Source organism: Chenopodium quinoa, unplaced genomic scaffold (genome assembly GCF_001683475.1).
Source record: "Chenopodium quinoa cultivar QQ74 unplaced genomic scaffold, ASM168347v1, whole genome shotgun sequence".
Classification (NCBI taxonomy): Eukaryota; Viridiplantae; Streptophyta; class Magnoliopsida; order Caryophyllales; family Amaranthaceae; genus Chenopodium; species Chenopodium quinoa.
The window spans coordinates 1,916,563-1,930,069 of NW_018744362.1; the positions used below are offsets into that span (position 1 = coordinate 1,916,563).

The 13,507-nt window shown below is 40.4% G+C and overlaps 1 long non-coding RNA gene across 1 annotated transcript; it reads left to right on the forward strand.

The window, feature by feature from the left end:
• The first annotated feature begins 2,066 nt into the window (after window positions 1-2,066).
• On the forward strand, window positions 2,067-11,097 carry LOC110696403. The gene is made up of 3 exons (XR_002506286.1): window positions 2,067-2,508; window positions 6,712-6,732; window positions 10,596-11,097. It is a non-coding gene; the product is annotated as an uncharacterized LOC110696403 (long non-coding RNA).
• The last annotated feature ends 2,410 nt before the right edge of the window (window positions 11,098-13,507 follow it).

Genomic DNA, 13,507 nt, shown 5'->3' on the forward strand with positions numbered 1-13,507 from the left:
GTCGAACCTTTTCCCGTCCGACTGTTTTATCGTACAAAGATCAGTCGCCTGTATATAGGCTTCTGCTTCAATCAAGGCCTCTTGAAGAGTCGCCACCCTTTTTCGAACCAAATCAAATTTGAAGGTAGACCCGTCTTTGAGACCTCTGAAAAAGTCAGTATAAGCTACCTCATCCGGTAACCCTTGAATCTGTATTCTCATCAGGTTAAACCGCCTGATGTAAGAACGAAGCCCCTCCTTCTCGCCCTGCTGAATTGTTCCCAAATCAAGGGTCGTTTTCTTCGCAGGGATGTTCATGGCGAAGTTGGAGGCAAATAAGTAAGCAAGCGTCCTGAAGCTATTTACACAACCAGTCGGCAAGTTGCCGAACCATTGCTGTGCGATTCCTTTGAGAGTCGCTGGGAAACACTTGCACCAAGTGGGATCATCCAACCCTTGAAGGTACATCAGGTTGGTGAATGCCATCAAATGGTCTTCTAGGTTAGTAATGCCGTCATAGGCGCCTACTAGTACATTTTTCACTTTGGCCGGTTGAGCGGCTTTAGTAATTTCCTTGGAGAAGGCCGACGGCTGTTCACCAAGTCTAAGCAACCGTAGCTGCCAGTCCATAGGTTGGACGTTTTTTGCTGCAGGTCCACCAAACGTCGGTGGCTGCAAAAAATACTGTTGTTGCGGCACAAATGGTAAGTTTGGTACCGCCTGATCACTATGAAAGCCGGACTGACGGGAGGTGCCGCCTGACTGACTCTCATGGTACGACTGAGTATGCCTCATCGAGGCATTTCGCAAACTGTCTTGAAAGTTTGAAGTAGAGGCCGACTCTGACAATCGGTCACTCTTCTTCTGCTCTAGCAGTAGCCGAGCATCTGTGAATGTTTGCTTCGACCCGTCCGCCTGAATATGACGAACAGGTTTCCTATTTCCTGTAGGATAACGGAATTTTGTGAAATCAAGGGCAGGTGGCTCCCGCTTCCTAGATTTAGGATGAGGAGTCGCCTCTCGCCCTTGAACTGGCTTCCTCTTCAGTGAAGTGGAGGGTTTCTTGGCCGACTGCTCCTTGACTGGAGCAGGCGGCTTCTTGTTGATCAACTCTTGAATCTCTCCCTTGAAGTCCCTCATGAAGGTCATGAGTTCGTTCCTTGTGATGGGAGCTGACCCATCAGTCGGCTGTTGCCGAACAGGCGGTGCGCCTGCTGGCTCGCTTCTTGTTTGAAGATGCTCCCGTTCCCTCCTGTCGGTATGACGGGTACGTCGGGCCCTTAGGGTCCCGTCTGAAGCTGTATGAGCTTCAACTTCAAATTCACTTTCGGTATCATGGTCCGACTGAACTTGAGGGTCGTCTAGGGGACGCCTCTCTTCAGGAGTCGGTACAGACTTGGATGCCATCTCAGAAGTACTCTCCCCACAGACGGCGCCAAATGTTTCGGGGTTTTCTGATGTCCTGCGGGAGAGTTACAATTCCGAGACTGGAACCGGACGCCTGTACCTGCAAAATAACGGAGACTCCTGGGAGCTCCGCCTCCAACAGTCAAGTTAGTACCTGATTAAGGAGTAATTAATGCGGAAATTAAAGTGATTTGGTCTCTCTAGGTGAGAGTGTTTAATGTAGGTAATCTGCTTTGTTAGCGAGATCAGCCGGTTATTACTGTGTGTAATTAATGTGTTTTTTCCGTAATGTTTCTGTTCTCCCCCTTAATGAGGATTAAGGGAGGTATTTATAACCTTGGAAAACGTGCTCATCCTAGGTTTAAGTAAACCTAGGGCCGATTGGGCTTCCCTCGGAAGTTGGGCCTGGGTGGCCGGTTTCTCCATTAGGCATGGAGTATGCCACATGTCTTGACATAACAGGTCCAAGGTGGACGAATAAGCGCGTGCCACGTGGGAAGCCCTGACTGTTCCAATTGGGGGACACTTGGCAGGACCTGATTGGTCCACGTGGCGCATTTCGATTGGTGGGAGCAAAATCCCTTAATCAAGACCTATTGCAACGGTATGTGTTGTATATGAAAATTTTAGAAGCGCGCTTTCTTCCCTCTATTTTTTTCACCAAATATTTTGAACAGGTTTCTTTAATTTGCTTCCCTCTATTCACAATTCTCACGTAAAGTACCATTTTCCCCTTTTTCTCAATTTTCCCCATTCTCACCTTAGTTGATTATAGAGTACCATTTTCCCCATTTTCTCCATTTTCCTCATCTTCTCAGATTGTCAAATTTTCACAGTAGATGAGAAGGAGTACGTTTTTGTCGTAATTGTTGCATCCGCTTTAAAACCCAGACCTCAAAACCACCAACAATGGCGTCGGCTAATCCAGCAATGGCGCAACCACCGCCTGCACCACCACCGCGCTCATACACCGACCTCGACTGCGACCCAATATAATCTACGAGTTAACCCCCTTATGGTTCAAAAACGACCTCTTTCTCCCTCCTTTCGACTTCGAACCCTACATCTCTAACCTCCAAACCCAGTCCTCTCTCGCTGCACTCAATTAATCTCAAGTTACTGGTATGTATTTTGAAATAATTAAATTTATTCTAGTATAATTTGTTGAAAATGGCTCGATTTAATTGTTAAATGCTATAATTTCTCAAAAATTGTGCTAGTATTTGTTTAATTAGGGTTTTCGTAAGTAATTGCTTCAATAATTCTGATGTCATCAATTTTGTTCAATTAATTTTGCATTTTTGCTGGTTTGATTGAGAGAAAGAGAACGATTAAGGTGAGCAATCTTCTTGATACTCTTCCTGATCTACAGTCTTACCGCAGTACTACATTTTTTTAAAACTTATTTATGGTTTCCTTGCGTTTTTGTTTAAATTTTTGTGTTTTCATTTTTCCTGATTCTGCTCAAAAAAATTTATTCTTTACTATTCAATTTTTTGTGGATCTATTGTTGTACTGTAAAATATTCTATCCTTTAAATCCTAAATCAGAAGCAACTTTTGATTTGTTCATTTGAAGATGTAATTTGTATCCAGTTTCCAATAGAATTTGCTGGAGGTTAGTTATTGCCTCGAGTAAAGTCTATATGTTTCTGGATGTATTTGGTTTTTCTGCTTGGAGTTTTTGCTATTATTTTCTTCATGCCTTTTCCAATGATCTCATCGTACCTAATGTATTGCTCGCTCGGATTTGTTTCGAAAATTGCAGTATTATTGTTGTTACCTCCCTGTGAACTTGAAGCCATGGCTGATTAACTTCAAATAAAGATATATGGAACCAGAAAGATTATAAAAGAAAATGATACTGATATTCAAGTGAGGAAAGTGAGTTTAACTTAGATATTTATTGATGAAAGTGTGGTGGATTACGATTATATAGACAAATGATAATAGTTGTCTATATTTTTTGACTAAAAAGTGTTAAGGTGTAAGTTATGTTGTTTATCCATGTATAGGCAATGGACTTTATCCTAACCTCACTACCTTCAACTAACTTGTAATAACTTGAAAATGGACTTCAAAAATCAAACATTCATTTATGTCACCAGAATTTTATTTTTCAGTACATAGAGACCTTGCATGTGTGACTTTTGAGTTACTACGTATTTTTTCTATAAGATAGTTGAGTGTAGATTTTAGAGTTTAGATGAAGTGCATTAGATCAGTGTTGAGATGTTTGGTCCTTTGTGTACTTGCCCTACTTGGTTATTTAATTAGCTTTGTTTTTAAGATTTTGCTACAGCATGAAAAGAAAATGCTAGAAGACTTTTGACATTGCTTAAAATCCATCAGCGGTAAAATAAACTTATTGTGGTCTTTGTGGATACGGCATTTCAGAATTTGGGGAATCAAGGGTGTTAGATTTTTACTCTGTAATTCTGGTTTACATTAGGACAGGGGAATTTGTGTAATATTGATGGTAAGCTTAGAATATCTGGTAATAGTTCCTATTGAAATGAAGTTAGTTGTAATGGTTTCCTTGACATGATATGTGAGTATAGATTAGGTGGCAGCTGGCTAAAACAGTGATGCTAATATGCAATTTTGTTAAGTCCTGGTCTAAGCTATTCTTGTGCGGTTGTCCCTTGCTTTTCAATGTTCCATATTATATTCATATTCATTTGTAATTAAAAGAGAAGGCAAAAATAAGGTAAGTGGCCAACATTGTCTCTTGCCTTGTATAAAAATGAAGGCTATTATTTGTAATTTTTTGTATTCGAAGAGAGGATAAGATATTGGAATAAGTTTCAGCACTTAAAAGTGATTAATCTTACAAAGTGTTATATGCCCTACAATATCCCTTATACATTGCAAATTATCTACTTGTCTGCCCATTTGGAAGTTCTCGCTGTATGGTAATAATTTGCTTCATACAGTGCAAATTAGCATAGAAAGGAAAAGTTAACTTCCATATCAGTATAGTATGTATACAGAGTAAAATTTTATAACTTGTCTTGCTTTTCTAGTGTTGTCGTGTTGGTTTGATATAACATAAAGCTTGATATGAAGCTTGATATAACATAAAGCTTGATATAACACTTAGCTTAGAGTGTGTGCCACCATTCTCTTCTCCATTCCTATGACTTCTATATTTATGACAAAGATTCAAAGTTAAGATTTGAAATCCCAAAATAAAAAGAAGATAAGATCCTAGGTCTAGGTATATATATATATCAAATTATTCACAATTATTCTAATGGAAAGAATAAAGTATTTTAATTATTCAATTCTTAGATGAGACTCCATAAGAGTCTATGAGAATGAGAGGCTGAAATAGTAAAGAAATTAAAGAGTATGGTTTAGTACCAAATAATGTGAGACAAGATCTTTATTAAGTGTTTGTTTGGTTAACATTATAAAAAAAACGAAGACTAATTTAAAGTGTTTAATAGTGTGTAAATTGTTATTTAAGTGTGTTGATTAATGCTTTTTATAAATGATGATGATATTTAAGGAGGATATAAATTGTTATTAGTGTGTTGTTTATTATGACATAGATCTATAGGATTATTACTTGTTATTTTCAATAACATCTAAGTTTTTTTTAGACATAATGAAGATAAGTAATTGTAAAAATAGATCGACCTCTCGCTAGCCAGTCCATAGTTTCTTAGTAGGATGGTTTGAATTTCTCTTAGAGTGTGTATAGCCATTTTCTCCATTCCTATAGCTTCTCCACTTATTACAATAGACAATCAAAGTTAAGAATTCACTCAAAAAACAGGATGAGATAAAGACAAAGGATCTAGGAGAAGTCTAGGTGGTAATTCAAAACTCATGTTATTATTTTTTCCTTTATAGTCAGCTATTTCAAAGTTAAACATGCATAGTATTTACAAGATATTGCACTCAATACTAATGACATAGTAGTAAGCACATAGACAAGGAAGAATTTGCTTATTTTGGATACTAACATCATTCCTGATGCAAATGTCTGTAGGAGATATCAATAAAAATAGACATAGGAAAAACAAAAAGCAAAAATGTTAATTTTGAAGATAGTGAGACACTAATAATCTTCAGTATGAAACACAGGAAATCCTACACAATTATTCAGCGAAATCCCCTATGTATTGCACACCTGTCATGCACAGACTGCAGTGTAGTGAGCCCGAGAATATAATGTCCAACACCTCTTCTTCGGGTGTCCTTATTCTAGCATTATGGGGCTGCTGGGTGCAGGCTGCTGTCGTGTAGGTTCTATGTTGGTTCAGGCAGTTGGGCTGCCTGGTTGTGGTTGTTGTTTTTTTTGCCTGTCCTGCTTGTCTCTGCTGTCCTGAGCTGTTGCAGGGTTGAAGAAGGCATCCTGGTTTGGACTTGCTTTTCCCTTTTGCTTCTGGTTTGTTGCCTAGTTTCTGTTGCTGTCTTGTTCTGGTTTTGGCTAGTTATTGTTGCTGGTGTTCCTAAACCAATTAAGTATACCTTACGCCTAGGGAAGCGGATTTGGGGGTTTATTAGGCCTTAACCTCATTCTAGAAGCTTGTAATAAACCCTAATTAAGTATACCAATTAGGGTTTATTAACCTTAACCTTATTCCTAAACCAATTAGGGTTTATTACAAGCTTCTAGAATCCTCTAGAAGGTTGTTTTTGATCCTAAATCTCTTAGGATTTACTATTAGTTTCTAGAATCCTCTAGAAGATTCTAATTTATCATGTTTTTGAAAAGATAAAGATTTAACAATTTTACATCGGTTTTTTAATGATCCTAATTTCGGTCAAAATAGAATACGTACGGATATTCGGTTAACCCAATTCGATTGGGAATAGAATTCCGTACGGATTCAATCTTTCAATAACCATTGCTGAGCGACAACACCATCGCACCGCGACAAGCCTGTCGCGCCGCCATGGCATCTGTTTTACTCCGAGTCGGATTCTGACTCCTTTTCGATCCTTCGACCCTTTTTTCTTATAAATAGAGGTTGTTTCACCCCATTTTCAATGACCAACAATCATCATCTAATCCTCTATCTAAACTAAAGCTTTTCTCTCTCTCTTCTTTCTTGATTTCTAGCCTTAGCCTAATTACATCCCAACATGTCCTAACACACATTCTTTGATACTTTTCCCAAACAAACACCATACCTCCTTCACGAGCTTTGAATACTCCTAGCCAATCTCGAATTTGCCTTCTGCCTCGACATGAAAGGTTGATAGTTTTGAGGGTTTGGTCCCAAATCTATATCTTAATTCTTATTTGATTTATTTACTTTATTTGATTTAATCTTTCTTGAAGTTACTAACGTGTGTATTGTTTTGATAGAAAGAAATACGAGGTATCAAAGTGAGTAATTTGATCTCCCTAATATTTATTCCTTTGATATAGAAATCATGCTTAGAATATTATCTTAATTCCTAGTATCATGTTAGGATGCCTTTGTTATTTCTAGTATCATGTTAAGATGTATATTTTTATTCCTAGAAATCATGTTAGGATGTTGATTTTGATTCCTAGTATCATGTTTAGGGTGTTAAATAGTATTTCTAATACTCCCTCCGGTTTTTTTTTTTAATTGCAACTTTTGCCATTTTAGTCTGCTCAAAATTATGTGCAACTTTCTATTTTATTTCTATTTGGGTAAACAAAAGCCCTGAAAATTACTATTTTACCCTTACATAAAATTTGTAAATTTTTTAATTTTACCCCTTTATTAACCATAATCCCCCATTATACTCAAAACATCAAAATTATACTAATCTAATTACTCCCTCCAATTATTTCCCCCAACCAACACCAATCTCCCACATTCCCAATTACCCACATTTAAGTGGAGCAGTTTAGGTATATGTACTTCTAGAATTCTCTGAAGAACCCTAGATCTGGTTCTTCGTCTTCCTCTTCCTCTCTTCTTCGCGTCTGTAACTATCTCCATTCTACCTCCTCAATTCTGACATTCACTCCTCAAAACTTCGAAAACCTGAGTCCCCCACTATAATAATTGACGTAGATCCACTAGTCGACGCCTATATTGCAACCAATGACAATAGCGAGGTAAATTTCATCAAGTCCCTTATCCTGAATATCCAAAGGCTAGATTCTTTTCCTCGTCGACTGTACCATCATAAAGATGGGAGGAGCTGCTGTTCTCCGAGTACAATCAAGGCGTTAGGGGAAGTTCTTCAAAGGATGGATGAGGAAGAGAAAAGACAAAAGGGTGAGGGTGAAGGAGAGTCCCGTGGGAAAAAAGCTCGATTTCAGTCCTGTTTGTGTAGATATGAAGTGCAAAAGTGGGGAGGGAAGTGCTGTGCCCATCTCCTAGCCCAGATCTAACCCTTCCAGGCCGCCGGTGAAGATTAGGACAAAAAGGAAGGCGGCGTATGTGGGGGTTGCCTGACCAGGAGGTGATTGTGCTGTCTTCTGATGAGGAGGGTGAGAAGGGTGACGATGTTGAAGTGGTTGGCCCTCTTGTGAAGAAGCACTCTGCGAGGCGGATGAATCCTAGGGTTCAACCCTCCAAGTGACCCTTGCGTAACGACTCCTAACCCTACCTATCTTAATTTTTTTTGAAAAAAAAGAGTCCCTTTTATTTAATTTTGTCGATATCCTGTTGATTTCCCTTGGTATTTGGTTGGTGTTGTGGGATTTTGTGACTAGATCTGGATGCATGTTGTCTTGCTTGGCTATTTGTCAAATCCTGCTCTGTTGTATGCGTTGATCAGGATGCGTGTAGGATTGCTTGATTATTTGTGATATCCTGGCCTGTTGTATGCGCTGCTCTGGATTAATGTTGGCTTGGTTGCTTACTTGTGATCTCCTGCCCTGTTGTATTCGCTGATCTGGATTGCCTTTGGGTTGGTTGCTTACTTGTTGTATCCTGCTCTGTTGTATCCGGTGTTGTGGATTAATGTTGGCTTGGTTGCTTACTTGTGATATCCTGCTCTTTTGTCATGTATAATGTTCCTGACTTGGTTGGCTATGTCTGCTGTTTTGGACTATGTAACATGTATGCATGTGTTGGACTATGTAATATGGCATTTGGTGCATATGGGTGTTTGATTGATGAATGATGAGGCCACTGTGTGAATGCATTTTTGAAAGGCCCCCTGGTCATACCTTCAATTGTTCTCAATGATCAATTTAGTAGAGAACACATGACAGTCCCTTATGTGGTAGCATGACTTCTATTTAATCCCCTATTTGTCTGCGTTTTGTACTCTGTCTAAGTCCAAATGAGGAAGGGACTTTGTTGACCTTCCCAACCTACATGTGTCTTGCTCCAATTATGTGCTTTATGCTCTTGTTGTTGAGGTAACTGTGTGGGTTGGTGTGTCATTGAAATATGGAAAAAAAAACTTTTGATGGATTGAAGGGCCACATAACATCAGACAAATAACCATTTATATTCCATTGAACATGTGGTTACAAAAGTACTTTACATTAGACTGCCTAACATGTTTGATCATTGTATTCAACAAAATACACATAACCACCTAAAAAAGAGAACATGAAAACAAAAAATAACCATACCAATTGTAACTGGTTATGTGTGGCAGTCCATGTGTTTCTACTTTGATGTGATAAGTCCCTCAGTCTGCATCTACCTCAATGTCTTCTGTTACTTGATCAGTCCCCTCATTCACTAGCCTAAACATAGTGTTTAGGTACTCCACTGCCTCCAAAACTATTTCCTTCTGCACTGCTACATGATTTGGCAACTCTCCAAGGTTTTCCAATTTTTACTTGTTCATGTGGGGTATTTTGTACTTGTTTCCACCTTGTACTTTGAGGATCTCAATCATGCACTTTTGCAAAGTTAGCCAAATGTACTTGTTGACTTGTGGATTGAATGCTTCATAAGATTCTTGCACTTTTGTAACTAACTCATCTAGGTTGGTAGGAAAAGACTGGTATTGCAATGATTGAATTGACCTAAACAACCCTAAGTCAAGCACATTCAATTCTGGTGATTGTGCTGGTTGGAAAACAAATAGGATGTTAAATCCATTAGCTGTTGTTGCTGCCATAAACTCTGCATCATTAGGAACTTGGTGAGGCATTGCATTGTCCCATTAAATTACAATGTTTTTTGGCTGACTGTCAGGCCACTTTGAAATAATTGCTGGAATGACATTGGTCACCAACATGTCTCTGATAACCTCTATGTTCACATTCTGTATTGCCTTTGTTTCCCATGTTCCTGCTACTCTGTTTTTACTTGATTTCTTGGCTAGTTGTTTGACTGTGAATGGGAATATTTCATATTTCCCATCACGGAGTAGTCCCCCATCTGTGTCATACAAAGGCTTCCCAATTAAGCCCATAAACATTGCTTTGAGCTTGAATCTTTTGGACTGTATAGCCATATGAGGATCTTCCTCACTAGGTAGGAGGTAAAACTCCTCTTGTCCGGGTTCAGATAGAACCATTTTTCATCCATGTGTATGACATGGTTCATATCAACAAATGTTGGGTCCTCATTACTTGCCACTGGATTTATGTGTGATAAAATCCATTTCAGCCTTGTAATCTTGTGGTCTAAGGTCAATGCTGGCTTGTTGATACCTGTGTGTGTTCTTAACCTTCCCTTTTTCTTCAAATTGTGGAGAGTCGAATGGGAGATTTTTAAGGCTGCTGCATAACTCCTTTATGTCTGCCTTAAATGCAAAGGCATAGATTGTAGGAATGCATCAGAAAATTCCTTTTCCTTTCTGCCTACCCTGCCCAACTTTTTGGTCCTGACATCAATTAAATTGCCCCGTGCCATCTATTTCTTTACGTCTGAAAATATTCTTGTGATGGTTGATTTATGCACATTGAAATGAACTGATAATTGCTTTAAGTGACCTCTTGGTAAGTTCCCTTGATGCATGTTTACCAACATTGAGTCCACAACTTCCCTTCTTTGTTTCATTGTCAGGTTTTTTCTTTGTATGTGTTGAGTCCCATGGTGAATGGGTTGTTCCATTTCCTGGCCCCCAGCCCCAGCTTGTGTTTCATCTGTGTTGTGCTGCCCTTGGTCTTCTCCTTCTGTATGTTGCATAATTTCATCTTCAGAGTCATAGTAATCCATACCTAAATCTTGCATATGTTCTGCATAATCGTAGTATAATTCTGCGACTTCTTCTTCTATTAGAATCTGATCAACATCGAAGTACATAGCTTCAAATGAGTCTGCCATGGCTGCCTAACGTGTTTTGTTTGTTTAGCTTCAGCTGTTTGATGTAATGGTGGCTGCTCTGTTTTTGGGAAGAAGATGAAGGACGAAGAAGAAGCAGCTGCCTTTGAAGGGTTTAGGGTCTTAGTTGGGCATTTTTTAATTTCAGATTAGGAAATTTTTTTGGTATATATTGGGCTAACACTTTGTAATTAATATGGTGGACTAACTTTTGAAGGAAGAAGGTTTAAGTTTTTGTGAACATGAAAACAACATTGAATGCTTCTAATGGAGGCTGTATTTAAATGCCTCATAAATATGTATTGCAATGACTATTTAAATGCTTCAATGTTTGAATGTTTGATGTTTTGTTTTTAAAATTTTGGAGGGAATTGAAAATTCCCAAAATTTCAGCCAAAAGAAAATTTTAGGAAAAATTTGGGGGGAAAATTCAGCCAACATTCCCACTACTTTCCCAAGTGGTGGGCCAAACTTTCTCTCTCCACACACTTTAATCATCTTTAATTAACCCCACTACTACATGCCCCTTAACTTTTGCCTCGTGAACCGCAAATCACACCAAAGTTGCAATTAAAAAAAACCGGAGGGAGTATCATGTTTGTTTTGGGTAAAAATACCCAGGCCACGTGGCCCAATAAGAGGGTGACATGTGTCACCTTAAGAGAGGTTCAAAATGAACCTCTCCTCAGCTGACACGTGGCACTTCCAATCAATGGGAAAAAGATGGCCTTCAGGGCCCAATTCTTGAAAAAAACCCGCAAAACAGCGCAGCCTATCAGTCCTAGGTTTCCGTAACCTAGGATGGGGGCACAAATTCCAATGACCTTATAAATAGGGAGATTTTCCCCACTTTGGGAGCAACATTCAATTATTGAAAACACTGAATTCTCTAGAAAACTGTGAAAAACAACTGATCTCGGAATCCGAGAAGATCCCACTTTACTTTTCGCACTTTTTTACATTCTCCGCACACGTTCTAACTTGATCGTCGGAGGTGGAACTCCAACCAACCGGAGTCTCAGTTGTTTTGAAGGTACAGGTGCCCGAAATCCAGACTTAGTGACGTAACTCTCCCGAGGGACATAGAAAACTCCGAAACATTTGGCGCCGTCTGTGGGGAGAGTAACTCTAAGATGGCTTCACAACAATCTGTGCCGCCTTCTAATGAGAAACGACCTACAACCAAAGCTGAGGTCTATTCAAACCATGATAGTGATGACAACTTTGAAGTTGAAACATATGTGGCCGCTGATGGGTCACTGAGAACCAGACGCACCTGTCCCAAGGAAAGAAGAGAACGGGGCGACGATCAAGCTGGTCCAAGTAAGTCATCCGGTTAGCCATCTGGACAACACCAGGCGGCGGAAGGCACAGCCCCAGGCACTCGAGACGAACTCATGAAATTCATGACAAGTTTTAAGGGGGAAATAAAGGACCTTATCAACAAGAGGACGACTGGCTCCAACAGGGCTCCGTCAGCCAAGAAGCCAGCTCTCTTTGAGAAGAACAAGCCAGTCAGGGACTGAGAGCCCACTCCGCATCCTAAATCAAAGGAGGGGAAGCAACCCTTAATTAATCTTTATAAGATCCGATTCCCTGAGACAAGGAAAAGGAAGGTTATCTGGCATGTTCAGCCGGATGGCTCAAAGAAGACATACTCTGATGCTCGGTTCCTAATCAAGGAGAAGAGAAACCAGCAACTGTCTGAGTCGGCTTCACCGTCGAGCTACCCAGACAGCTTCTAGAATACCTCAACGAGAGAGTCAGTCTGGCGGCCTGTCCGTTTACACTGCCCTCAGATGATCCATTCGGCCCTGTATGTGCCTCAGCAACCATACATGTTGTATGGACAACCTTATATGCAACCGACCCTCTTTGGGGGTCAAGCGGCACAAAACGTCCAGCCTTTGGACTGGCAGCTCCGTCTGCTAAAACTTGGGGAACAACCTTCTGCGTTCTCCAAGGAGATAACCAAGGCAGCATAACCGGCCAAGGTTAAGAATTTTTTGGTGGGTAATTATGATGGTACCACTAACCTTGAAGACCACCTCATGGCCTACACCAACCTCATGTACTTCCAGGGGTTGGATGACGTCACCTGGTGCCGACGCTTCCCGGCTACATTGAAGGGCATCGCCCGACAATGGTTCGGTAATTTGCCGGCCGACTCCATCAATAGCTTCAAGACGCTTGTGTTCTTGTTTGCTTCTTACTTCTCTGTGAATATCCCTACCAAGAAAATAAGTATTGACTTGGGTGTAGTGCAGCAAGGAGATAGAGAAGGGCTACGATCATATGTCATGCGGTTTAATTTAGTGAGAATCTAGATTCAAGGGATGTCTAACGATGTGGATTATACAGACTTCTTCAAGGGTCTGAAGTGAAAGGAATGGTGTCCTTCCAACAAGTGTAATCTTCCGATAGAGGGTTCAGAATTATTACGGAGCTAATTTTTCAATAAGGTCAAGTGATCGAAATTCCTAGGTGGAGGCCGCTTCCGATCAGTAATATCAATGTACAATTGGTGTTACAGCTTAATCTTAACTGAACCCTTCAGGTCGAACCCAATCGAATCATCGATTCGAGACGACGAATTAATCCGAAAGGATTTAATGAGTCAGCAGAGTTTTACGAATACAGACGTCGGATATCGAGCGTGTGTGTGTGTACGTGTGCGTGTGCACCATCGCCCAACAGCCTCGCAATGCAGCACGGAGCTGTGTGCTTGCGTGCGTGCCTTCGCATGGCCGCACCAAGCACAGCGAGCTAGCATGCAACACTGGCCTTGCAAGTGTGTAGGCACCATCGCAGGCCATGCACCAAGCATAGCGCACCTATGCGTGTGCGTGTGCGAGTGCTAGTGCGTAACTGGCCTGGGTGTGCGTAGCTATGCGAGAGGCGATGCCCAGCATGCGTGGCTCGCTAGCAGCACGCATGCTGGGT